Source organism: Miscanthus floridulus, chromosome 5 (genome assembly GCF_019320115.1).
Source record: "Miscanthus floridulus cultivar M001 chromosome 5, ASM1932011v1, whole genome shotgun sequence".
NCBI lineage: Eukaryota > Viridiplantae > Streptophyta > Magnoliopsida > Poales > Poaceae > Miscanthus > Miscanthus floridulus.
This window is the reverse complement of record NC_089584.1, coordinates 140,948,204-140,975,709: the sequence shown is the minus strand read 5'-3', so window position 1 is coordinate 140,975,709 and position 27,506 is coordinate 140,948,204. Positions and strand designations below refer to the sequence as shown.

General features: G+C 48.2%; 1 pseudogene; it reads left to right on the top strand.

Annotated features, from left to right (window-relative positions):
* Positions 1 to 22,800: 22,800 nt before the first annotated feature.
* On the top strand, positions 22,801 to 26,723 carry LOC136450990 (magnesium transporter MRS2-F-like; annotated as a pseudogene).
* Positions 26,724 to 27,506: the final 783 nt, after the last annotated feature.

The following is a 27,506-nucleotide window of genomic DNA, read 5'->3' as shown; positions in this document are numbered from 1 at the left end:
GAATTGTGTGACGGGACCAACGATCCTCGGGCGTCATGAGCTCCGAAAGCCCTCGGAGCAAGGCTGCCATGGCAGCGCTGTTTTGACTTGCCGGGGTGAATTGTGGGAGGGCTTCGTCGTCCACGATGATCCTCCAGTTCATGTCGCGGGCCACGACACATGCACGCCCACTGTCTCCATGGTGCTCTATCTCACTTAAGCTCCACATGTTCTTGCTCGAGCTAGAGTCATGCTTTGTTGAGCTCTTAGTGTCGTGCCCTCAGTTGCTCTACTCGCAGGCGAGGTGGGGCCCCTACATCCCCCTCGACCTCGTCGTCGAGGTCATCTGTTGGGGTAGCCCCTCCCTCGTGGATGCTTTCGATGTATCCCTCAGGGGTACCTGCCATGAAACATTCATGTGAGGGGTGATGGCTCCCCCTACTAGAGTCAGAGTCGGAGGGCGACTCCGATTCTCCCGCGAGAAGGTCGTGGGAAGATTCCATGACGTATTCAGTTATCCCCACAAACTTGTTGTTCATAGGGGATGGGGCATGCATTGCGCTACAAGGTGGCCAATGGTCTCTATGGCATGGCATAGACCGAACAGGAGCGCTGTCGGGGTGCTCTGAATGAGGTATTCTGGGGAGAGCAGCTCTCCTCTAGCAAGCTGCGTCATGACGTTGGCGGACGAGAAGGTGAGGCGGCGTAGGTCCTCCTGGGAGGGTTGGGGTCCCAGGAAGGCACCAAGCTAGCGCTCTAGCCTCCCATAATCAAAGCTAAGGAGCTAGTCACTCTTAGAGGTGTAGGCCTCTAGTGCGTGCAGCTGTAGCTCCTCAAGCGCCTCAACAATCACGTCGACGTCGGCAGAGTGGAGAGGTTGGACGGCGGCGAGAACCTACGCTAACTCTCCCTCCACCGTAATGATGAAGTCTAGGTTCCCAAAGTGCACATGTGTGTCTGGGACCCAGCTGACACCGTGACTAGCCATCTGAGGCCTGATGTTGACTCGACACGCGCAAAAAGCCCCTACCTAGCGCACCAACTGTCGGTGTTTTTGGACCACCGATGAGTAAATTTGTATTTATGCGTCTGGCTCGGATGGTGTGCTCGGAGGACACCAGGGTTTATATTGGTTTAGGCAAAACGTCCCTATGTCTAGTTCATCGCTGCTCTTGTTACCAACACTTGGTTTGTAGTATGGGTTACAAATAGGTGAGAGAGGGAAAGGATCCTAAGTCTCTAGTGGAAGAAGTGAACGGGTGCTGAGAGCCCGATTGTCGCTCAGTCGTGTGCTCGTGTCGTGCTCTTGTGTTCTGATCTCATGCTTTTTCACCCCCCCCTCCATGAGGCGCCTTACTTCCCCTTTTATAGACGAAGGGAAAGTGCGGGTTATAGAGGAGCAAAAGTGGAAGAACCAGAGAGAGAGGAAGGCTTTTAGGGTCGCCAGGTCCTTCTCCTTCATGCGGGTCCTGCTGATCCTGTAGATGTCAACTAGGATAGTTCCATGTCACGGCCCTATTCATCACTGGCACCATGCGTAGGCATCATCTACCAGTCATGGCGCTCCACTCCATCCCGACAGACGTCGTGGTGAACTGACGTGCCTGTCAGTGTCCGTACGAGGGTTAGGCAGAACAGTACCGGCACGTCCAACACTGTTCTTGATGTGAATCCCTAGGTATGGCCCATTATGGCTATGGGTCACATCGAGGCATGCTAGCCTCCTCCCTAGCGTCAAAGTTTTGACCCGGGCCCAAACGCTTGGATCTGAAGTGGTTGGTGGCGGTATGGGTCCCCTTCGGACGAGACAGAACCTACGTCCTCGAGACCGAGCGAGACGGAGCCCGAGGTCGAATGAGATGGAGGCCTCAGCCTTGGGGTCAGACGAGACCTTTTAATACGTCTCGAGCCATCTGAGAAAGTCAGTGTGGACGCTAACTTCCTTGTTTTGGGTATCCCTACTATCGATACCCGACACGAGGTGACCTGTGTGGAGTGGCGGCGAGTGGTCCCGCTCTGCGATGACCGTTCTGGTGCAAGGAGGTGCTCCGATGGCTGCTGGAGTTGGCGTGTGGCACTTCTACCTTTGTTGAGGCAGCTAGGTTGCTGGAAGTGATAGGGTGTCTGTGTGGATCTTGGTGACGGGGTTGTCGGGTTCATAAACCCAGGGTTCCTTAGGGACCGACTTCTGCACCAAGGCTCGATCCAAGAGTCTAAACACAATAGGGCAAAGGAATGGTCCAGCAAATGATCGGAAGGCCAGGCCCAAGAAGAGCAATGCCCGCTCATCGGCTACTTTGGCCCACCTATCCGACCAGAGCACTCAATTTAGGCTTCAGCCACCTCTGGATGGCCTCTCCGATCGGAAGGCCTGCCCCGAGCCCTAAGGGACCATACCCTACATGAAACAGTACTCTACAGCCACTCTGACACAAACAATATTGTTGGCACCAACATCTCCCCCTATAGTTTTGTAGGGGCTGCTAAAACTCCCATACGGTAAGCCCCCGCGTGTCTTTGGACATCGATAGCGGTATGGGCACCAGGATTTGCCATACCAGGTGAACATAGCATGACTCCTCACATGCCACTAGGTATCAAATAGTATTTGTAGGTACCAGCGTCCATTCTTCCTGAAGAAGATAGCACGACCTCCCGTGCGCATCTGACATTCTACAGCGACATCAACAGTGACATGGGCAACAAGGCTTGAAAACATCCATACCCTCTCCCTCTCACCTGTAAAGCCATCCCCTTCATCTATAAAAGGGGATGTGCTCCCTCCAACAAGGGGGACCGATTCAAGGAGGCCAGAGTTCCTTAGATCGACATCGACACCTCACAACCACAGAACCACCAAGTTCCAACCGCAAGCACATGCTAGAACACCTAGCTCGTAGCAAAGTTCCTGTCACTCTCGGCCCTTTCGGTCGGAGCCGACCGGACCTCTTGTACACCCCATCTTTCTCTCTCTTGTTTGTAACCCCACTGCAAACTTCGAGCACCTAGGCTTAGGAATAAAGTCACCGACCGACCCCGACTGGACGTAGGGCACGTTGCCCGAACCAGTATAAATCATGTGTCATTGAGTTCTAGGCCACCTCCGATCATAACGTACAACAAAACTACAAATATTCACTAGTTAGTCACTTTCTACACTGACAGTTGGCGCCGTCCGTGGGGAAGATGTTGTACGTTCAACACTTTTTGGTCATCGAATGGCCCACTTTTCTGCCACCCTTGTCCCAGCAGGCTCGAGCGATACGATTCGCTTTGGCTCGTTGGAGTTCCCCGCACTCTCGCCCACTAGGATGCGGGTTCCACCCATCTTCGCGCCATCCCAGGTCTTCCTCTTCAGAAGCCCAAACTTCGTCGTCGACCGACTCGGTGTACTCCACCTCCGCGAGGAGGCTCATGACCCAGCACCCGTCGAAGGGACATCCTCCATCGACTCCGGGACGCGTGACTTCAACAACGCGGCATCTACGCTTCATTCCGAGCAAACTCTCTGCTCAAACCCCGCTGTGAGTAAAATACACGCTATTATGTACTCACTATTCTCTATCTTCCACCGATTACTCGGTGGAACATCGTTGTCCCTAATGCAACCACCATATGGCTAGTTCCCCTATGGCCTCGCGTCTTCCACGGACGCATATGCCCGGGGGCTCCAAAGGATGCTCGCACCGCCCCCTCTCGCATCCTAATTCATGGGAATGGCGAGCTATGCTCCCACCTGTTTCATCAACCTCATGGATGACAATGGCGAGAGTGATGGCTCCAGCATCGGCGACGTGGCACCTAGCCACCGTTTGTCCCAGGAGTGCGCCATGGTAGACCCTCCAGGACACCCACCATCAGAAGCGGAGTTCTCATGGACTCACACCCCTCTGGGCCCTCATGCGGAGACCCCCGAGCTCACACCTAAGCACGGGGAGGAACTGCGACAACAATGGCTACATCAGCCACCGACTGCACTAGCACGCTCGGCGCACCATGCTATGCCCCGTGCACATAGACCGGTGAACAAAGCTCAGGGTCGCGTCTGTCAGCCCCAGCACAACATCCCAGTTCGGGGGACTAATCCCCCACAGTTCGCTTGGGCCAGTCAAAACATTGCCGCCACGACAATGCTCCTACATGACCTGTCTGAGCCAAATGACCCTTGCGAATGGGCAATCCACCAAAACCTTCGGGCCCTGCTGGAGACCGCCACCGTTCAATAGGCGAAGTACTCCATATCACGACGTCGACTCGCGACCTCGCTCCTCGTCCAGGGAACAGGGACGCAGCAGATGGGGCACTACACCCTATCATCGCAATAGCCACAGAGTGCGGCACAGGAAGCCACAATGGCACCTCACCTTAACTGGACAACCGCCCCATGCCGACCGCCTGTATACGCGCGGCTCGGGCTGAATCGAGACACGCGCAGCGTCGACCAGAGTCCTAGCCCTGACCACCTGGGACCACGGACCTTTGTCCAACACCTCCAGCAAGCGTCGTTCCCACCATGCTTCAATAGAGGCCATGGCAAATGTAAGGCCAAGCGCCAGGATCAAGACGAGGGCCCCTCCACACAGAGGGGAAAAAAGAATAGAAAGGATCGCCACCAACCGGCTAACTTCGCGTCGGTCGCCGTGGCCGATCACGCGGGCACGCAGCCCTAGCAAGACCCTCCGGGCCACTTCCACAATCGCATGGAGAGCCTGTGCACCAACCACGACTACCCCGTTAAACACCTCTACAAGGACTGCCAGCTCCCCAAGCGGCTGCTGAGGTAAGCTGGCAGGCCAAAGGAAGAAAAAGGCGAGGAAGCAGCAACCAAAGGAAGGGGCGCAGCGGGCAAGGATCTAGACGACTGAAGTGATCCGACCGGAAGCCTACCGACTGAAGGACAATGATGACGACGCTCTCTCTGAGGACCTTGGAACAGCTATGTTGTTTCTTCTTTTCCTAAGTTTCAATCTTACCTTTACTTAGCGAACGCTCCTACAAAAGCACCCTGACCCGAACACTTTTCGGCTCAGGGCGCTTCGGGGCTCCACTAGGGGGCTCTACTACCCCTCTGTTTTTGTTTTTACCTTAAGTACTCTTTTACTTTCATATGGAGAAACTCCTTTCTACCCGAACAAAAGGGCAGTTTGTTCCTTTGATTTACCTTACGTAACTTTGCTTTAGAACATTCCAACTGATCGCACCCTGCCTTTTCCTATGGCTATGACCGGCCGAGCCTCGCGGGCCATGCCCCAAGCTCGCAAAGTTGCAGCCTACGGAACAAACGGGCAGGCACGAGAGAGAAAGAAATTTAAAACAAAATTATGTTAAGGGAGAATTAAGGAACGAAAGGGAACAAACTTTCCTGAACGGAGCAACTCCATCACAAAAACAAAAATCGATTAGAGTCATTAAAACACACATGAACATTTTACATAGGGGTCCCCCCCCACAAACTTAAACTTCTTACATTTACTAACTACTTATATTTATAAAGGTATTAAACTGACCCAGCGGCATCTGCTGACGGCGTGACCGACGAAGGCGTAGGCTGCTCACTTCCCGGTAGCACGACGTTTGGCTCGATCGAGGCCAAGGCGACGTTCCCCCCGAACCAGGTTCCGCGCTATCTATGGGCTCAGAGGCATCCTCCCCATGCATGCTTCAGGCCATGTCTTCATGGTGAACATCCATCACCCACTCAGTGGAGACTTGCTCTGACACCGACCGCGCGTGCGGCAGCAGGCTCTCCCCGATTGACTGGATGTCCTCCATGCTTAGGCCTTCAGCATACCCGCCACAGATAGTGGCGAAGTCCAGATTCGGGTGGTACGTCGCCACCGAGGTCAGCACCCCCGATGCCCCATAAAACAGCCCGCTCCTGACAAGGTCCTTGACCGCGTCTAGGACCTCCGCCAACTGAACCGTGGGCACGCTGGTACTTGGCGCTGACCCAAAGACTTTCGAGACGACGAGCTAGGTAGCGTTGCGAATCTAGCCAAGCTCCCCTTTGAGAGCACGTCACTCTTCATAGGACTTGGCTAGCTCCTCGACATTCTAGCTGAAGTTCGCCTTGGTCATCTCCAGGTCTCGCTCCAGCACCTTCACCTTTTCACCCAGCTCTACAAGAAGGGCGACAAGCTTAGAGACAGGCTGGGGAAAAAATCAACACCACGAGAAAACAAAAAGGTATGCACCGATGCGAGAGGCCTCAAGGGTGGAGAGATCATCTGCCTGCCGAGCCACCTGCTCGCGTAGCCGGGCACTCACGTCCTCCATCCCCATCACCTGGTCCTGGAGCGTGAGCACCTCCTGACATGCTTCCAACTAGGCCCTCTCCTCCGCCTCTAGGGCCTTCTATGCCGACTCTAGGGCGGTCCGCTCTGGCTCAAGGGCTACCAAGGCCTCTTGAAGCACCGCCTTGGTGTTCGCCAGGGACATCTGTAGCCCCACCTCTGTCTCTGCCTGGAGGACCCTTGCCGCCTCGAGCCCTTGCTCGGCAGCAGTTGCCCGCTCCGTCGCACGCTGCCCCTCCACCCGCGCCGTGGTCGCCTCGGCCGCCCGGACCTAGGACCCACGGCAAGCAGACTCCACCCGACGCTCAAGCTTGGCCATCTTGGCGTGTTTCGCCCAGAGGAAGTAAGACTTGCGGGACGACACCTTCCTTTTTTCCTATGAAAAATAGGCATGCTAAAAACAACCGACGAAAGATTCAAAGGGCAAGGAGAAGTACCAGAAACTCACCTCCGCGGCGAGCTATAGGTCGACCTCAACCAGTTGCCGAGCAAATTGAGCATGCTTCTAGGCATTCTCAAGCTTCGCGGATAGCTTGGTGAGTTCGGACACCGCGGCATGCCCTTGCCCCCCCAAAAATGTCCTAGAGCTGACGCTCCCGGGAATCTCGGAGGATGAACCGCGCCTTCGATGGGTCCTTAGGGTAGGGCCACTCTAGGTCACCCTCCAATGAACCACCGGAGGGCCCAGCCTCTGACTGGACCACCGCCAGCTCCTGCGGCGACATTGGTGGTTCCGCCATGGTATCCACCTCGTCGTCAGACAAGATCTCCACCACCTCGCTCGCATGGGATGCTGCTGGGCGTCCCAACTCTGTCCCAGCCACGCTTCCCTCCGTTGCCTTCAGCTCCAATGGCAAGGATAGGTCATGCAGCCCTCCACCCGGTGAGGTAGGGAGCTCACCCCCCTCATCTTCTCCACCACGACCGGCGGAGGAGGGGCCGCAAGAGTTACCTCCGATGCCACCTCCGCCATCGGCACTGGGATCGCCGCCAGCAACGTCGCCACTGCTGTCATGTTATTAGCAGCCGCCCCGGGGGGCACCACCCCCGGGAGGGAAGGCTTCGCCGCCGCCACCCTGCTGCCCCCTTCGCTCGCCGCAACACGCTATAGAGTGGGCCTCCAAACCTCCCGCATGGGGGTCGGGGCGATGCTCAACCTCGGCATCCCCCGGCCGCTGACAAAAATCACAGGTAAGCCACACTCCAAAAAAGACTCAACCACCAAAAGTTGAAGAAGCAACAAAAGAAAACATACGGGGTGGCAAGTGACACTACTCTAAAGGCCAGCTCCGATGATGATGGGCCCATAGGACGAGGACCGCTCCCGGACTATGACCCGCGCCCCCTCACTTCAGACAGGGTCAGAGTCATCCGAACCGGCTCCTGCCCAGCCTGTGGGTCGCTACAACCTTCGGCTCGGGGCTCCCCGATCGAAGCAGTGGGTGGGGCATCCCTTGACTACGAGTCGCACATAGATCGGGCGCTAGTCTGCCCCTCAGATCACCTGGACTGCTCAACCGCACCCACGGCAGGCGAGGCCTCCTCTGGCCGCAAGTCCGGCGTTGGCACCGGCCATGTCGTCGCACATGCACCAGTCCGCTCCTCGGACCGCTCGGCTCCCCCAGCCGCGTCCGCCACAGGCGACAACGGGACCGGCAACACCACCAGAGGCGCGATGACCGCGTCCGCTGCACTGCTCGCTCGCCAATGGCGTCCGCGCTTGCCGCACGCTTCCTCGATGCAAGAACCTCTACACGCCGCGCGGCCTCCTGCTCCTCACCAGCGGACATAGCCACAGGGTCGCGACGCACCGCCGAGGTCACAACGACCTCCCGACTCTCCTCCTCGTCCGAGAAGACCATGTTGTCCAAATCCATAGGATCATCCGACGTGAGTTCCGACTCGACGTCGCTCCTACGTTCCCCGACCCTCACGCGCTGGGCGACCTCCTTCTTCTTCTCTTCTTTCCACTGAACCTCCTTGGTTTTCTTCTTCTTTCGGGCGTCTGTCGCCTCCTTCTAGGCGACCTACCGGGCCTGGCCTGCCGATCCCTTGGGAAGGTGCGACCAGGACTTGTACCTCCCAAGCCCCTACGGAACGAATGAACCAAAATCAAAAAAGAAAGGGGCAGGGAAAAAGCACGAACAAAATAAGGGAGCATACCAGCGTGGGCATGATCGAGGCATTGAATAGTATGGGTTTTCCCACCACCGTCTCTCTGGGCCTCAGCTGCAGCACTCGGCCAATGTGACTCCAGATCTCATTGTCTGGCAGCTCCTCCGGTGACGCGCGGTCTGGGTCCGACCGGCCGCCGTACGTCCACATTGGGTGCGTTCTCTCCACCAACTGCGCAACCCGGTGGCGGTAAAGGGTGTGGAACACCCGCACCCCATTGAGGCCACCCCTTATGAGCTTCCAGAGCTCCTCCTCGATGGCCTCCACCTTGTGCCTCTCCATGTGGGTGCAGCCCCATGACCAACTCTTCTGCTTCACTGGCCTCTCATCGATAAACGCTGGAAACGGCGCCCCCACCGGATTCCTAATGTAGAACCACTCCCCATGCCATTCCCGATTGGAGTCACTTGGGGAATATGTGGGATACAAGCCTCCCGCATGTGGCTTCCTCTGTAGGGCGAAGCCTCCGACCGGTGTGATCTTGATCGAACTCCAGTCGCCATAGCTCTCTCGGAGAAGAAAAGCCAAAAGAGATCCATGTGCGGCTCCATCCTGAGGAAAGCCTCACAGACGGTGACGAAACCAGCAATGTGCAGTACCCTCATCGGATTGAGATGATGCAGCTCTAGACCCCACTCGTTGAGGAGCCCGCATTGGAACCAGTGCGTGGGGTATCCTAATCCACGCTCGTGGAAGGTAAGGAAAGAAACCACCTCATCGGGACGAGGTTGCGGGAACTCCTCCCCTCCAGGGACCCTCTAGTGCGCCACCTCCTTGGTGGTAGAAACCCCTTTGCGATGAAAGCCTCTAGCACCGACTTCCTCACGTTGGACATCCGCCAGTCCGACATTTTGCTCTGGATTGAAAAAAGGTCGATGAGTTCCTCTCTTCTCCCTTGCTCTCTCCCCTTCTTTCCTAGAAACCTCCGTGGCTCTCAGGAACGCTCACGGTAAAAAGGAATAGAGAAGGCGGTGGCAGATGATGAACAGGCAAAAGAACAAAACAAAAACCCTCTCTCTATTCCTATTTAAAGGAAAGGGAACAATGGTTAAGGAAGGACACACCGATCGGGGAAGGCAGAGCGGCGGAGCGAGAATTTCTCTCTCTTTTCCATTTAATGTAGATGAGACATGCCCTGAACCGATGAGACGCACCCCGCTCGATGGAACGGCTCCTGATCGGACGAGACATGGCCTGGCCGTGGCCCACCACTACCGCACGATCAACCACTACCACATGATGGGCACAGGAACCGAAGCACCACTGCACGCGGGTGTAGGGACCAGAAACAAAATCTCCACCAAAAGAGACCACCGGACCTCCCTGAGTCGATCGAATCACCTAGGAGGGACACTAGGTGACAGGTAAGGAGCAAAGGGACGCCTCATGCAGGCCATGCCGACTCCGTCTCGAACGATGAGCATGGGTCCTGATCGGACATTTTTGACTGAAGCTCTCCAAGCCCCGTCACTCCAGTCGTCAAGGTAAACATATCCAAAACCCCCTCTATTTCTTTACAAATCATTCATACATCCATACGCGCATTCATCTCATACGCCTGAACCCCCCGGACGGTTAGGGTATGAACCGCCTGGGGGCTCGGGAACTAAGCATCGCACGTGCAGCGAAATGCACCAGAACGCTCTGTGTTGCGTCACAAAGCGGCGGTTGCCTCATTCAACATGAGCAAACAACAGAGCTAGGGGAGAAAACCGTAGATGAGCACCGTGCGGCCTTTGCCCGGTCTGGCAAACTGGGTTATCTCGACCTTCTCGTTCGATCCTAAACCTCTCGCCAAGCCCATAGAATCTCCATCAAGGGGAGGCCATTAGGCCACCCGAGTCGATCTCTGGAACGACCTAGGCATCTACCAGGCTGCAGGTAAAGGAGTAGTGGAATGCCACAAGAGGGCTATGCCGACCTCGTCACGAACGATGGGACCAGATTCTGCTCGATCACACCCGTTAGCGAGCTCACCGAGCTAGTCTTCGAGTCCGAGCGATCAGGACAAGCGACGAAACTCAACCCCTCCGGTTGTGAGGAACCAGATGGGGTAACGCAAAACAACTCACATCGACCCCCACGAAGGCCCGACAAGGCTCGGGGGCTCAAATGCCAAAAACCTTGGGACCGTGACTCTGAACTCACATCGACGGGATCTATGACATCCGGCTACGGCTTGGGACCGCGACTCTGAACTCGTGTAACAACTTCACTTCCAACTACAAAAAAATCTGGGCATCGCGACTCTGAACTCGCGTAACAGCTTCACTTTCGACAAAAACCCTAGGACCGCGACCCCAAACTTGCGTCGACAGGATCTACGATATCCAGCTAAGGCCTGGGACCACGACTCTGAACTCGCATAATGGCTTCACTTCCGACTGCACTCCAAGAAACCCTGGCCAGGGACCACAACTCTGAATTCGCGTAAAAACTAACTGAACTAACTACCTCGGCTGCCCAGGCCGTCAAACATCAGGGACCACAACTCTGAACTCGCGTAAAAACTAACTGAACTAACTTCCTCACCCGATCCATGGCACACATCGACACCAGGATCAGTAAGTTCTGTTTCAATCCGATCTTCACGCCTAAAAAACGCCTCGACTACACAACGTCACCTTGGTTGACAAAATTCCGTCTTGGACAAAAAAACAACACGCACACACGCACGCTAAAATGACACCCCCCAAATGGTTCTGCCTGAACCGCCCGGGGGCTCGGGGGCTACACCCAACGACATAACAAAAATCCCCCGGACGATTCTACCAAATCACCTGGGGGCTCGGGGGCTCCTATCGGGTTCATAAACCCAGGGTCCCTCGAGAACTGGCTTCTGCACCAAGGCTCGATCCAAGAGTCTAAACACAATAGGGCAAAGGAACGGTCCAGCAACCGATCGGAAGGCTAGGCCCAAGAAGAGCAACGCCCGCTCATCGGCTACTTCGGCCCACCTATCCGACCGGAGCACTCAATTCAGGCTTCAGCCGCCTCCGAATGGCCTCTCCGATCGGAAGGCTTGCCCTGAGCCCTACTTTCGACTCCAACCCTGCGTCCCTTCGATCGGGGCTCATAGGAACCCTGCTCATCGCTCTTCTCCGACCGGCGCACTCGGAGCTGACTAGAGCCATCCGACCGGGGGCACCCCGTTCGGAAGGAACCAGAAGACGTGCGGAGAAAGACAAGGCAAGGCTCATAAGTCAAAACCACTGTACCAGGGACCATACCCTGTATGAAACAGTACTCTGTAGCCACTCTGACACAAACAGTATTGTAGACACCGACATCTCCCCCTATAGTTTTATAGGGGCCGCTAAAACTCCCATACGGTAAGCCCCCCGCGTGTCTCTAGACATCGATAGCGGTATGGGCACCAGGATTTGTCATACCAGGTGAACATAGCGTGACTCCTCATATGCCACTAGGCATCAAATAGTATTTGCAGGTACCGGCGTCCATCCTTCCTGAAGAAGATAGCATGACCTCCCATGCGCATCTGACATTCTACAGCGACATCAACAGTAATGTGGGCAACAAGGCTTGAAAATATCCGTACCCTCTCCCTCTCACCTGTAAAGTTATCCCCTTCATCTATAAAAGGGGATGCGCTCCCTCTAACAAGGGGACCGATTCAAGGAGGCCAGAGTTCCTTAGATCGACATCGACACCTCACAACCGCAGAACCACCAAGTTCCGACCGCAAGCACACGCTAGAACACCTAGCTCGTAGCAAAGTTCCTGTCACTCTCGGCCCTTCCGGTCGGAGCCAACCGGACCTCTTGTACACCCCATCTTTCTCTCTCTCGTTTGTAACCCCACTGCAAACTTTGAGCAACTGGGCTTAGGAATAAAGTCACCGACCGACCCCGACTAGACGTAGGGCACGTTGCCCGAACCAGTATAAATCATGTGTCATTGAGTGCTAGGCCACCTCCGATCACAACGTACAGCAAAACTATAAATATTCACTAGTTGGTTATTTTCTGCACCGACAGGGGTCGACTTGGTGAGTGCCAGAGGCAGCCGCCCACGATTGGGTTGGTAGCTTGCAGTGGACTACGGCGACTAGCCCTGCTTGGCAGTGGCTAGTCCACGCGTGGGACAACGTCTTCAGAGGCGGCGCAAGCGGATTCAATTATGGGAAGGCTACACGGCTCACAGCGGCCTACGATGACTAGCTCTGCTTCGCAGCGGGCTACCTTGGTGTGGGACTTCATCGGCGATGACGGCGCGAGCGGTGATGATGGTATTTCATCTTGACGTCTTCGGCGTCCGGGGGACGACAGTACAGTGTGGCGACCGACTAATGGTGGTTTGGAGGCGGTGCGGTGTGCGGCTTCTTTGAGTTTTCGGCTTTGTTTAGCTCGTGTCGATGTCCCAATTCGACCGTCTAGAGTTGTTTTTCTTGAGTTTGAGATAGGTGCGTGTTGATGTCTCAATCCAACCGGCCCAAGTTGTTGTTGTTTCCTGTTTTTTTGGGTGTTATTTGTTGTTGCCCAATCTGGGTTCATCTTCTTTTTAATATAATCAGCAGCTCTCCTGCGTAGTTTGTTTAAAAAAAACAGTCGGATGCATGGCTCCGGTTCAAATTTATAGTGCCGAGTTAGTTTCAGGTAATACTCCCACGTTTTGGCTAAAACTGACTAAAAAAGTGAACTTATATTGCAAACGAAAAAGAAAGTGGACCTAATTTTCTCATTAGCTCCTGAATGTCAGCAGTGCTAGTCTATTCGTGAAATTGGACTGATCTCTAAAAGCAAAGCTAATATGATGGAGGTGCCAATTTCATGATAACGGCAATGAACATAACATTCATGTGATGAACACCATTTCAGCACTAAAATATGCTTGGAAGCCATCATTAGATATCCTGTTCCTCTCATTCTGATCATCCCATTATCTCGGTGCAAAGCACACACACCGTCTTTTGAATAAGGCAAAGGGGGAAAACATGGTGATAACTTTATGTCACAAAGGAGGACAAGGATTTGATTGATTGACCATCCACCATCACAGTTCGGTAGTGTGGTGAAATAGTATCAGAAGAAAACTTTTTTTAACTTCTGTATTCTCAGACGCCAAGGCTCACCAGACCATGTACCAGGCCATCACGGAAGAAATTCACCTTTCGCTTCCTGAAACACCTGGAGGAGCTTGTAAAATTTACAGCATGGCATGGGGGCGAAATTTCCACCACTGCCTTGGGGGCGTTGCCACGCAAGTTTCTCCAACTCTAGGCAATGTTTTTTTACCCGGTACACACTATTCAAGATGCTGTAGTGAATACTAAATCCCTCACTGACAGCACCAGACATACAGATATTGCTACCACCGACGAGCTGAGTGTACTCATGGTTACCTAGACGAATGCTACAAAACAATGGGGATTCTGATGTACTCCCAAGTTCACAACGAGCTTGCAGGTGTTTCTCCAAGTTGTGGGTGGGTCTTACACTGGACATTCAACTAGCAATCCATGCTGTTGAACCTGGATGCAATGGACATGGAGCACATATATGGAGAATCATATCTTGTTTTCTTTTAGCACATACTCCACAAGGTTATACAGCCTCCATAAAGTTGCATCGTCCTAACCAAACAAAAACAGGTGATGGTCAGTGCTAATACATTGAGGCGACAAATTTTGCATTACTTAGAAACTGATTATCTTTTCAATGCGTATGAGTCGCAATAGCAGCAGCAGCAACAACAACGACAACAAAGTCTTTAAGTCCCAAACAACTTAGGGTAGACTAGAGTTGAAACCCAGCAGAAGCAACCAAGGTTCAGGCACGTGAATAGCTGTTTTTCAAGCACTCCTATCTAAGGCTAAATCTTTGGGTATATTCTATCCTTTCAAGTCTCATTTTATTGCCTATATTCAAGTCAACTTCGGTCTTTCTCTGTCTCTCTTAACGTTACTATCCTGGCTTAGGATTCCACTACGTATCGGTGCCTCTGGAGGTCTTCGTTGGACATGTCCAAACCATCTCAACCAGTGTTGGACAAGCTTTTCTTCAATTGGTGCTACCCCTAATCTATCATGTATATCATCGTTCCGAACTTGATCCCTTCTTGTATGACCGCAAATCCAACGCACCATACACATTTTCGTGACACTTATCTGTTGAACATGTTGTCTTTTCATAGGCCAATATTCTGCACCATACAACATAGCAGGTCTAATCGTCGTCCTATAAAACTTGCCTTTTAGCTTCTGTGGTACTCTTTTGTCACATAGGACACCAGATGCTTTGCGCCACTTCATCCACCTTGCTTTGATTCTATGGCTAACATCTTCATCAATATCCCCGTCTCTCTATAACATTGATCCTAAATATCGAAAGGTATCCTTCCTAGGCACTACTTGACCTTCCAAACTAATATCTTTCTCCTCCCGAGTAGTAGTGCCGAAGTCACATCTCATATACTCTGTTTTATTTCTACTGAGTCTAAAACCTTTGTACTCCAAAGTCTCCCGCCATAACTCCAGTTTCTGATTCACTCCTGTCCGGCTTTCATCAACTAGCACTACATCGTCCGTAAAAAGCATACACAAGGGATGTCCCCTTGTATGTCCCTTGTGACTTCATCCGTCACTAAGGCAAATAGATAAGGGCTCAAAGCTAACCCTTGATGTAGTCCTATCCTAATCGGGAAGTCATTCGTGTCTCCATCACTTGTTCGAACACTAGTCACAACATTGTTGTACATGTCCTTAATGAGCCTGACATACTTCGTTGGGACTTTATGTTTGTTCAAAGCCCACCACATAACATTCCTTGGTATTTTGTCATAAGCCTTCTCCAAGTCAATAAAAAACATGTGTAGGTCCTTCTTCTTCTCCCTATACCGCTCCATAACTTGTCTTATTAAGAAAATTGGTTCCATGGTTGACCTACCGGGCATGAAACCAAATTGGTTCATAGAGACTCGCGTTATTGCTCTCAAGCGATGCTCAATAACTCTCTTCCATAGCTTCATAGTATGGCTCATCAACTTAATTTCCCGATAATTAGTACAACTTTGAATATCCCCTTTATTCTTGTAGATCGGTACCAATATACTTCTCCTCCACTCATCAGGCATCTTGTTAGATCAAAAAATATGGTTGAACTACTTGGTTAGCCATACTATAGCTATGTCTCCGAGGCATCTCCACACCTCGATTGGGATACCATCCGGTCCCATCGCCTTACCTCCTTTCATCCTTTTCAACGCCTCTCTGACCCCAGATTCCTGGATTCTCCGCACAAAGCGTCTATTGGTGTCATCAAAAGAGTCATCCAACTGAAAGGTTGTGTCCGTATTCTTACCATTGAATAATTTGTCAAAATACTCTTGTCATCGATGTCAGATCTTATCCTCCTTCACCAAGAGATGCTCTCTTTCATCCTTAATGCACTTAACTTGGTTGAAGTCCCTTGTCTTTCTCTCATGAACCCTAGCCATCCTATAAATGTCCTTCTTTCCTTCCTTCGTACCCAAATGTTAGTAAAGATCCTCGTACGCTCTACCTTTGCCATACTTACAGCTCGCTTTGCAGTCTTCTTTGCCACCTTATACTTCTCTATGTTGTCCACACTCCTGTCATGGTACAAGCGTCTATATCATTCTTTCTTCTCCTTAATAGCCCTTTGGACTTCCTTGTTCTACCACCAAGTATCTTTAGCCTCGCCTCCACTTCCTTTGGTTACTCCACACACCTCTGAGGCCACCTTCCGAATGTTGGTTGTCATCTTCTCCCACATGTTGTTTATGTCCTCTTCTTCCTTCCAAGAGCCCTCTTTGATAACCCTTTCCCTGAATACCTCTGACGTCTCATCTTTCAGTTTTCACCACTTTGTTCTTTCAATCTTAGCTTATTTATCCCTACGGGCACGCACCTAAAAACAAAAGTCTGCCACTAAAAGCTTATGTTGAGAAACAACACACTCCCCTGGTATCACCTTGCAACCCAAGCATGCTCGTTTGTCCTTTCTTCTTGCGAGGACAAAATCAATCTGGCTAGAGTGATGTCCGCTACTGGAGGTCACTAGATGAGATTCTCTCTTTCTAAAGAAAGTGTTGGCTATCATTAGGTCAAAAGCTACCGCGAAGTCTAGAACTTCCTCCCCCTCCTGATTCCTACTACCATACCCAAAACCTTCATGAACTGTCTCGAAACCTGCGCTTGTAGTACCTACATGCCCATTAAGATCTCCTCCTATAAAAAGCTTCTCACTACTAGGTATAGCTCTAATCAGGACATCTAAGTCTTCCCAGAACTATCTCTTAGCACTCTCGTCGAGGCCTACTTGGGGGGGCATACGCACTTATTATGTTCAAGACCATATCACCAATGACAAGCTTGACTAAGATAATCCTATCTCCTTGCCTTCTCACTCCCACCACACTATTCTTGAGGCTCTTATCAATCAAAACTCCTACTCCATTTCTATTCGTGACTGTCCCTGTATACCAAAGCTTGAAACATGTATTGTCCACCTTCGCCTTCTGACCCTTCCATTTAGTCTCTTGAACGCATAATATATTTACACGCCTCCTAGTCACGGTATCAACTAATTCTCTTAACTTACCTGTAAGCGACCCTATATTCCAACTATCTAAATGGATCCTAGTTGGTTCGACTAGCTTCCTTACCCTTCGCACCCGTCGACTCAGATGTGAAGACCCTTGCTCATTTTTCACTACACCCGGGCATCGATGTAGCGCGCCACTAAGGATACGATGACCCGATCCTTGCTCACTTGACACCATGCCCAGATCGTGACATGGCATGTCACAGGGGTGACGACCCGGCCCTTGCTCATTTAACACCATACCCGGGTTTCGATATGGCGCGTCGCTAAGAGGGTTACGCCCCAACAGTTTTCTTTCAGGTTTCATCTGCATTAGAATGACTAGATTTAACGTTGGCTCGCTATGCCTATCACAACCCTCCTCCTTTACCAGGGCTTGGGACCTGCTATGTTGAGACAACATAGGCGGAGCTTGAGGAAAGCAAGAAAAGAAGAAAAAAAATCTCCCCCTCCAATGTAGTCCCCTCAAAATTTTACTCGGTTATCTTCCTGGTAATGCTTACCCTAATGGTCTAAGGATCATATCAATAAGTAAGCATGACTCTTTAACTAAACCTAAGGGACACTTGTCACCTTGATAGGGATTGGTAGCAAATTCTATCACTAGAATTGATGACCTTATCAATCATGATACCAAAGCTTGAGATGTGATAGAAGGAATGCAAAAATACATGAACTTCCCATGATTTATTATGTCCCTTTCAAGTCACCCTTCTTTTGTTCACACGAGCCAGCCATGCGTTGCATATTTGTCTTAAATGCAACCATCAATTGAAGACTAACTACATGAATTTGGCATTGCAACTTCCAAGCACATGAGACTTGGCCTGAACTGGATTGGACTAGTTGGTGTAACAAGAGTTAGTGTTTGGTAGGGTCGAGAAGGTGTGGGATTAATGGAAAATGTATTTGTGTTATGCTAATGCTAATGCTAATGCCAATGGAAATTGCCAAGACAAAGATGAAATCTAAACACACTACATTAAACATTTATAATGTAAACATACCTTTGATGATCCACATCTTCATGTCTCGAAGTATTGAGCATGTTAAATTAGTGATATGATTGGAGACCACTCAAAAGGACACAACAATGAAAATTCTATAAATGCACTTGGCTATAGACATAGCATAGCATAAGAACCACCTAAAGTGGATACATCACCATTGCTACATTGATATACAACATTATGTATTAAGACAAAAAATGCAAAAGGGCCTCTAGCTAAGTTGGTTAGGTGACTTGAGTAGCACTATTCGGGTCCTAGGTCAACTCACCACAGGAGCAAATTTTTATGCTGAGATTTTTAAAAAAATGCCCTCATCTATCACAAGACAAAGCACAAGTCTAAGGCCTAGCTCCGATCGTTCTCGCATGGGCTACCATGTCGCTGTGTATGGGTAGGGTAGGGGTTCAGGGGTTTTCTCGACCTGCATGAGGTTTTCTTCTTAATGCAATGCATGGGGCTTTCTTCCCTCCCGTAGGTCAAGTTTTTTTGTTAAGATAAAAATGAAGTGTTCAATGCTATCCACCAGGTCTATGGTAGCAAGAACAAAAGCTATCGTGAATTAAATAAAGCGTTTGAGAACACTCACACCCTAGGAACAATAATATCATCAACAAAATAGTCCACCATGAAAAGCCCTCTAAACTAAGGCCTACTTCAATAGCATTGACCTTTCGACGTGGCTTGTGTTTGTGATCCAATTAATTTGGCATAGGTGGTCCACCATGGCTCAAATAGACTTCTTTTTAATTCAACAATGTATCACCTATACCCTATCCATCTGCTTTGTTGTCATTTACATCACTTAAAACCCTAGCCATGATGCCAAAACAAAGAATATGCAAACAAGGATTGCAGAATAGAAGGTACTCAAGGCATGAAAGAACATCAAAGCCAGAATTGAGGCCAAGCACCAAAGCCACGGTAGAGACCTGGTCAATGTAACCCCAATAAGAACCTTAGAACTTGATGATGTTCCCATAGAATTATGTTTTATGAAAGAAACTTCCTTTAAATACCATTCACCAAATTTCTAGTTTTGCATGTTTAGCAATTGATTATCAGAAACAGACCCAACCCCTTATGATCAAACTTTTGCCCATTTATTGTCATATATGAGAAAAGAATAAGGACACTTTTCAAGAAGGTACCTCAAGGATTTTGTGAAAGCTAACCAAATTCATAAAGTATGATGGATGATGAATATAATAAGCCAACAATGACAAGTTTATACCTCATCAAGATCATCGTTGAGGATTGTAATAATCTCATGAAGTGTGTATTTTATTCCCTCCTTATCATTCTTTGATAGGCCACTGATTTGTTCCGCAAATAATGGTAAGGCTCTATTGCAAACATGGCCCTCTTTAGATTAAGTATCAGTGCCTTGAGCTTTGTTACTAGCTCCTTTACAAAAAGAATCACCCTTCTTCGACAACAATTTAGCCAAAACATTTTTGTAGTGCTCCAAATGATTGACATTAGAATCATTTCCCTCGAAAGATTTCCTTGACATTTTCCTATATTGTAATCGACTGCACAAGCCAAGACCAAAGTTAACAAGATGGTGCGATTTCACATCATCAATGAGAACACCCACAGTTTGAATGGTATTGTAGCTATGAATGGCCAAACGAGCAGCCTAGCCGGACACAACACGAGCCCAATTAGGCACAACCCACCTCGACTTAGGCAGATATGGCCCTATTAACAATCATGTCATGTCGTGCCATCCCATGGGCTTACTTGGTAGCCCAAGCACGACACTAGGCATTGTCAACCGTGTTGTCCTAGCCCGACTTGCCCAATAGTTTCATGGGTTGTGCAACCCAATAGCCAGACGCCCAATACCAAGAATGAATAAAATCACAAAACATGGCTCAAAAAAATTACAAATGAACCAAAAATGCATGCAAAGATCACAAATTCATCATCCATACATACCGAGATCAAATACATCTTCCATCTCCTTGAGCTGTCATCCATGATAGGGCCTCCGACCTTCACCCCAACATGCTTGCTACTTGCGCTAATGGGAGAAGAAGTTAGGGTGGTGTTGAAGATGAGCCATAGCAGTGGAGTATGAAAGAGAATAGCTAGGGCGGCAGTCAATGGCTAAGAAGATGAGGGCAGTCGCATGTTGATCGCCTCTATGATGGGCATGCGGAGCTAGGAGGTTGGGAAATAGGGACTGAGGTACTAGGGTTAAGGTGCCAGTAATAGCCACACACACACACACACACACACACATATATATATAGCTATTGGCTTGACATGAGGTTGACCCACACATTGTGTCGTGCTTGGGCGAAGAGGACGGCATGACGGTTCAGCATGGGCACAACCCCATTAACTAATGGCCTCTTAAGGGCAAGATGTCACCCTCAGCCAGTCGACCCTATATGGCTGAGGGTGACATCTTGCCCTTAAGAGGCCATTAGTTAATGGGGTTGTGCCCATGCTGAACCGTCATATATATATAGGGTCGACTGGCTGAGGGTGACATCTTGCCCTTAAGAGGCCATTAGTTAATGGGGTTGTGCCCATGCTGAACCGTCATGCCGTCCCCTTCGCCCAAGCACGACACAATGTGTGGGTCAACCTCATGTCAAGCCAATAGCTATGGTCCTCGAGCCAGCCTACTAAGCTAACCTATTTAGAGCAAACTGTCCTAACCCAATCCTTTCTCTGACCATCCTCCACTACCCAGCTAAGCAGCAACATCCCTACTGCCTCTATGGTTAACCCTCCAAGATCTTGTTTGACAAAAACTTGCCATACAGATTGGAATGGATTGAAGGGATATTATTTCGTCACCCCTCCCAATTCCCTCTGATCCCCTGAGAAGGTTTATCCAAACAAGCCCTAGAACGCAAATAGCCAAAACAACAAATCTCTAAGGCCCGATTTGGATATCGGCATATTCTAAGAATCAGATTAAAAAGAACCCCTAGGTTTTGGAGCATTCCAACAAGGGGCAAAGCTATATACGGTAGAAAGGGGGTGCAGATGAACCCACGCAACAATGCAAAATTAGTGGTTATAATTAATTTTTCACCATGTATGCACTACGCCGCCACAAGGTATGTGCATCCCCTCTAATTCTAATTACTCTAGCTTCGCCACTGATTCCAATGCACATATATTCTCAAAATCCCAGAATCGAACTCAAATTATAGGAAATACTCCCTCCATCCCAAATTGTAAGACATTTTGCATTTTCTAGTTACGTAGCTTTTGCTACCCACTTAGATATAAACTAGATATAAGTAAGATCAATGTAGGTAGAAAAGTCAAAACGCACAATTTGGAACGGAAGAGTACTTAATTCTGAAAATTCCTTATTCCTTACCCAATTCAAACGAGGCCTAAAAATCTTGACCTACGAGCATCTCCAAGAATAACCAATATTTTGTTCCTAAAAACATGAAGTTTTACGACTCCAAAAAAATATTGGAAAGTATAAAGAAGACCATCTCCAAGAGTTTCTAATAATCCACTCCTAAAATATAGAAGATAATTTTACATCAAAAATCCTATACCATTTCTAAATTATCCTAACCACTTTTATATATTCTTTCTCCCTTGTACATTTGCATCAGGAACAATTTTCTACTCTTTATTCTTTTCACGCACTTCCACCTTTATATTAGCCAACAAACACGCATGGAAGAGAGAAGATACGCATGACTCGGAAGTGCGTAACTTTACGCAGAACAAGGTGACTTTTTTCAAGTTCTAAAAGATTAGGAGGATGGATTAGGAGTTGTTGGATACGGCTTTTTCTCATCTTGCTAAAAACTAAGGATTATGAAGGAATTTAGAAAACTCTTGGAGATGCTCTAAAGTCCTCGAACCCTCGACCCTTGCCCTTTCTCCCAAATCCAATTTTTTCATCTCAATGGAAAGCCCAATGTCGCTAGATCTAGAACATAACATAGGAGGGACCTCCTTCCATTAATTTCCACGTATACCCTAAAAGTTCTGGAGAGATTAAGGCGCGTTTGGAACATTGAAATTTCACATGAATCATACAACAATTTCACAGAAATTAAGTCAAACTTTTATACTTTGACCGAATGTCTAAAAAACCCTGAAGATTTACATCAAATTAGTATTATTAGATATATCATAGAATATACTTATATCATAGATGTTGTTACTATTTTCTATAAAGCTAATTAAACTATGAATTTTATTTTTATAGACAAATCTTGTCGAGAGGAGAGTGACGAAGGATAGAAGTCTAAAGATGGGTGGGGGGGTGGGGGTGGGGGGGGGGGGGACAAGAGAACAACAAAACACACCTTGGCATTTCAGATCCGTCAATTTCCAAATCCCTCGTCCTTTCTCGCCTACCTCCGCCCAACTCTCTTAGCCTTGGCCTCGATTGCCCTTTTCTCTCGCTGTTTCGTGGGTTCTTATTGCCGTCGAGGGAGCAGGTGGCGGCGCGCCGCGCTTCATTTTTTCTAGATGCTTCTGTCCTCGTGAGCGCAGATCCTGTTTTAAAGGAGGAAGAAGTGAGTCGTCCTTTTTTTTAGGGCTCGTTCGGTTGTTGTGAAACGAGTCCACAAATCGTTCCTGTTGATGATGCTTATTCAAATTAACAGAAGCAATCCAGCGGGAATCTATCCGGGAGGTCATTCCGTAGCAACCGAACGTGCCCTTAAGGAGAACGATTCAAGCCCAACTAGTAAGGCCTCATGGGTTTTCTCAGATTGGGCCGCGCCAGTATTGATTTGGTGAATTTTCCGAAAGGCTCCTCGGGTCTGTTGTTTTCACGCAAACACCAGCATCTCCTCCCAGCCGGCAGCACCTAACCCGCCACGAGCGCACCGCCGCACGTTCCGGATTCCCCACCGCCGCCGCGATCCCTACCGGAGTCCTAATTCCAAGGGGTAAACGATGAGGCCGCACGGGGCGGGGACGGGCGGCGGTGGCGTGGGGAGGCGGAAGGCGGGGGCCGCGGCTGCTGCGGCGAGCCGGGAGTGGATGGTGGTGCCGGCGTCGAGCCCGGCGCGGGTGGAGGAAGCCGGGAAGCACGCGGTGATGGCGCGTACGGGGCTTCCCGCGCGTGATCTCAGGGTGCTCGACCCGTTACTCTCGTACCCGTCCACGATCCTGGGCCGCGAGCGCGCCATCGTCGTCAACCTGGAGCGCGTCAAAGCCCTGATCACAGCCACGGAGGTGCTGCTTCCAAACAGCAAGGATCCCGCCTTCGCGCGCTTCGTCCGCGACCTCCAGACCCGCGTCCTCGCATCTTCCTCGGACCAGGTAATGTTTTTTACTACTTGGTTATTAAATTTCTGTTAGGCGTTTCTTTTTTCTTTTCAGTCTTAGGAATTATTTCCTCCGTCCCCAGAAGAATCCAATTCTAAGTTTGAACGAAGTCAAAATTTCTTTAGTTTGACTAAATTTATAGAAAATGGTATAACATTTATATCTCCAAATAGATTTGCTATATGAAAATATACTCAATATTAATCTTTTTTTGGCGAATTATTCCACGATTAATCTAACGGTATGTATTTGGTATTATAAATGTTAGTATTTTTTTATAAATATGATCAGCTCAAAAAGGAGAATTGCATTCTTTTTGGGCAAAGGGAGTACCATCTCCGTTTCAAGTTGTTTTAGTTTGTTCTAAGTCGAAGTTTGCTAACTCTGACAAAATATATTTCATGGTGTATCCAATTAAACTTGTTAGATGTTGTAGGTGTTTGTGCATTTTTCTATACTTGGTCAAAGGTAGAGAAGTTTGACTTAGGATAAAGCTAAAACAGACTTAAAATTTGGTAAGGTGGGAGGAGGAATTGTGGTGTGAAATTTCTTAGTATTTGTGCAGGGCAATGTACTGGAGAGTCTGTTTTGAAGTTTGGTCACAATACTGCATATGCTTCGGGCCTGTTGTGGATTATGCACTGGGTAGATATAGTTTTTCAAAGTGGACAGAATGGTGATATTTTGGAAGAAATATAAAAATAACATGATAGAATATTTCTATGTTTTGATCACTTAGTGTTATGTGTAAGATATGTTGCAATCAGGGGATATATCATGGAAGAGAGAGTTCATGCAATGGGGCAATAGTTCTCCAAAGTGGACTAAAATGGTGATATTTAGGCATAAAGGATAAAATAATCGTATTGGGTCGCTATATTTTGATCACTAAATGTTATAAGAAACGGTGATTGAGGATATATCACTAATCGGTTTCCCCTTTATCTATTAGGCAGCTGAGCTCACTGACATGGAAGGTGAATCATCTGTGGTTGCTTCACCATTTCCTGTACAAAGTTCATCCAAAGGACATGAAGTGGAGATGACTAAGAAGACTACCGCTGTTGTGCCTGAAATGACTAGCAGCAGCAGTATGCCCAATTTAGCCATTGCAAAAGATGGAAATACCAAGGTTTTGCCTTTTGAATTCCGAGTTCTCGAAGTTTGCCTTGAGTCAGCCTGCAGATCTTTGGAAGAGGAAGTATGTGCTTGCATCTGGAATTCTTTGTCTGGTTATATACTGGTTATCTGACCACAATTGAGTTCATCTCTCTCACAAGCTGCATTCCATGCTTTAGCTAGCTTTCATTCATTATATGGGCCATGCAGGAACTACATCATTGTTACTTCTTCTAGAAGCTGACTTGTTTGGATAGCTTCTGGCCTTTATTTATTTTATAATGTTTTGTATAGTGTGTTTAAGATAGCTAAGTTGTTCTCGCAAATAAACCAAACATAGGTTCCTTACAGATTCTCGTGTTGACTAACATCCCTTCTTTTTTATTCTCTTCCATAGACTTCTACTCTGGAGCAAGAGGCATATCCAGCATTGGATGAGCTGACCTCGAAGATCAGCACATTAAACCTTGAACGGGTTAGGCAAATCAAGAGCCGTCTGGTTGCGATATCTGGTCGAGTACAGAAGGTAGTAAATTCATTGATCTACTTCGTGTCAATCTTCTTTCAGATTTGTCAATGTCGGTCTTTGTTGCTGATTGTATTATCCTATATGTGTTTCTTTTATGCTGAGGTAAATTAGGGGTTTCTGGTGTGTACATACCATCAAACATATTCTGTTGTTTAGTGTTACTTCTGTCATGTACGCGGTGGTGCCCATTTTAATTTCCTTGCAAGAAACTTGCTTTACTAATCCAGTTTTCTCTTGTGAAAACATTATGTTCTACAAGGTGAGGGATGAGCTTGAGCATTTACTGGATGATGAAATGGATATGGCTGAAATGTACTTGACAGAGAAGCTCACTCAACAAGAAATCAGTGAGGCTTCATCTGGAGTGGAGGTTGATGATCCATCTCAGACAGAAGAGGATAGGCAAGTATCATAGTAAGATATTTTTTATTTTTCTTTGAAAGAACAGAACAAGCAATACTCCTTTTCTTATATCCATCGATAACCTAAAGTGGTTTATATGCATCTTCTTGCAAATTTGCACGTACCAATTTTTTAATGTATTTTATTCTCTTTTGTATGTGTGTGTGTAGGGATGAAGATTATAGAAGTGAGCCAGATGGAAGCAATGGTAGCTTTATTGGTTATAAGCCTAATATTGAAGAACTGGAGATGCTTCTAGAGGCTTACTTTGTGCAAATCGATGGCACACTTAACAAGCTATCACATGTAATTTCACTTGCCCTCTTACTCACATTGCTGCCAATACTGTTGTGTTTAGGAGCTACTATTGGTAACAGCAGACATTTTCTTGAAGTGTGATATCACTTTAACCAGAATTGCTAACCTAATGATGGAAGTATTTGATTTGTGTTGAGATGATGCTTCCACAAGTAAAACAAACTATGTTAAGAGTAGTAAGTTTTGTCTCACTACTGTGAAAAGATATTGCACCTTTAAATGTTGGCAAAGTGTCTGGTTGGTTTGGTTGAGCATTCCCTGTCATTAATTATTGTCGTATATACTTATTTAACCATTTCTTTAATAAACAACAAGCTATTTCTGTTTGGTTTAATAATGACATCCATTTATCTAAACAAGCTAACTTAAGACATCATAGAATTAGCAATTTCTTGTAAAATTAGATAACTTAATCCAGTGAATCCTGTGCTGTGGCAGTGGCTTAGTTTCTTCTGCACCTAATTACCCATGGCTTTTTGTTGCTTTTTCTTTGACATACCATGTGCTATCAGTGACACTAGGACACTAGTGTATGGTGCTTCACGTTCATAAGATGTCTTATTTGCATGTTTCTGATACTTTAAATGTCCTCTATGATTGAAGTTGAGGGAGTACGTTGATGACACAGAAGATTATATCAATATAATGCTGGACGACAAGCAGAATCAGCTGCTTCAGATGGGGGTTATGCTCTCAACTGCTACTGCTGTCATTACTGCTGGAGTGGCTGTAGTTGGTCTTTTTGGTATGAATATTGGCATATCACTTTACAATCCAACAACTGAGGAGGAAACTCGAGCAGCAAACAGGAAATTTTGGGAAACTACTTTCGGACCTGGCTGGCTGCGTGATTTTATACATCATAGCCATGGGTTGGGGGAAAGAGAAGTGGATTACTGCAATAATGTGGAACTGTGGAAGCATGAAAAGTCGACTGCACCCAACGTTGGGGTTGACAAAAATCTCCAAAATGAAGATTGGCATGCAGTCGATCATACTGCTGCCAAAAATACGTCTCATTCGACTATGCCTTAACATAGAAAGGGATGAAATATCTTGGGTACCACTAGTAGCAGGTAATGTGTGTGAAAGAAAACTACTGTACAATATGTTGCCCCTTACCTGTCATGGCAACTCAGTACTTTTGCACCTGTTTACCACGCTAGTGCGGTTTTTGCACTTGCTATTGTAATCATTTCTGAACTGTTGTAAGTGTAACTTGTAATGAAGTATATCATAAAGCTGCCACCAGTAAGTCTATCTTGTCTGCAGCAAGATCTTGTCATAGAAAGGGATGAAATATCTTGTGCACCACTAGTAGCAGGCAATGTGTGTGAAAGAAAGCTACTGTACAATATGTTGCCCCTCTCCTGTCATGGCAACTCAGTACTTTTGCACCTGTTTACCACGCTAGGTGCGGTTTTTGCACTTGCTATTGTAATCATTTCTGTAACTGCTGTAAGTGTAACTTGTAATGAAGTATATCATAAAGCTGCAACAAGTCTATCTTGTCTGCAGCAAGATCTTGTCATAAAGCTGCAACAAGTCTATCTTGTCTACAGCCATATTCAGAATGGGGGTGTCAAGTTTCAAAGTTTTGGGTATACCGTGCTTGTGACATACTCCCCCTCCGCTTTTAAATTATAAGTGGCTTTGACTTTTCTGTTAGATATACATAGCAATTTAATGTACAGAGAAGTCCGAAGCTTATAAGTTTGGATGGTTATTACTCCTCGTCAAAAAACACTTCTCACTAAGGAATTCTTCTTCCTTGAAAGTAGGGTTTAGGTTGATGCCGGGTCCATGCATCAGCTTCTTG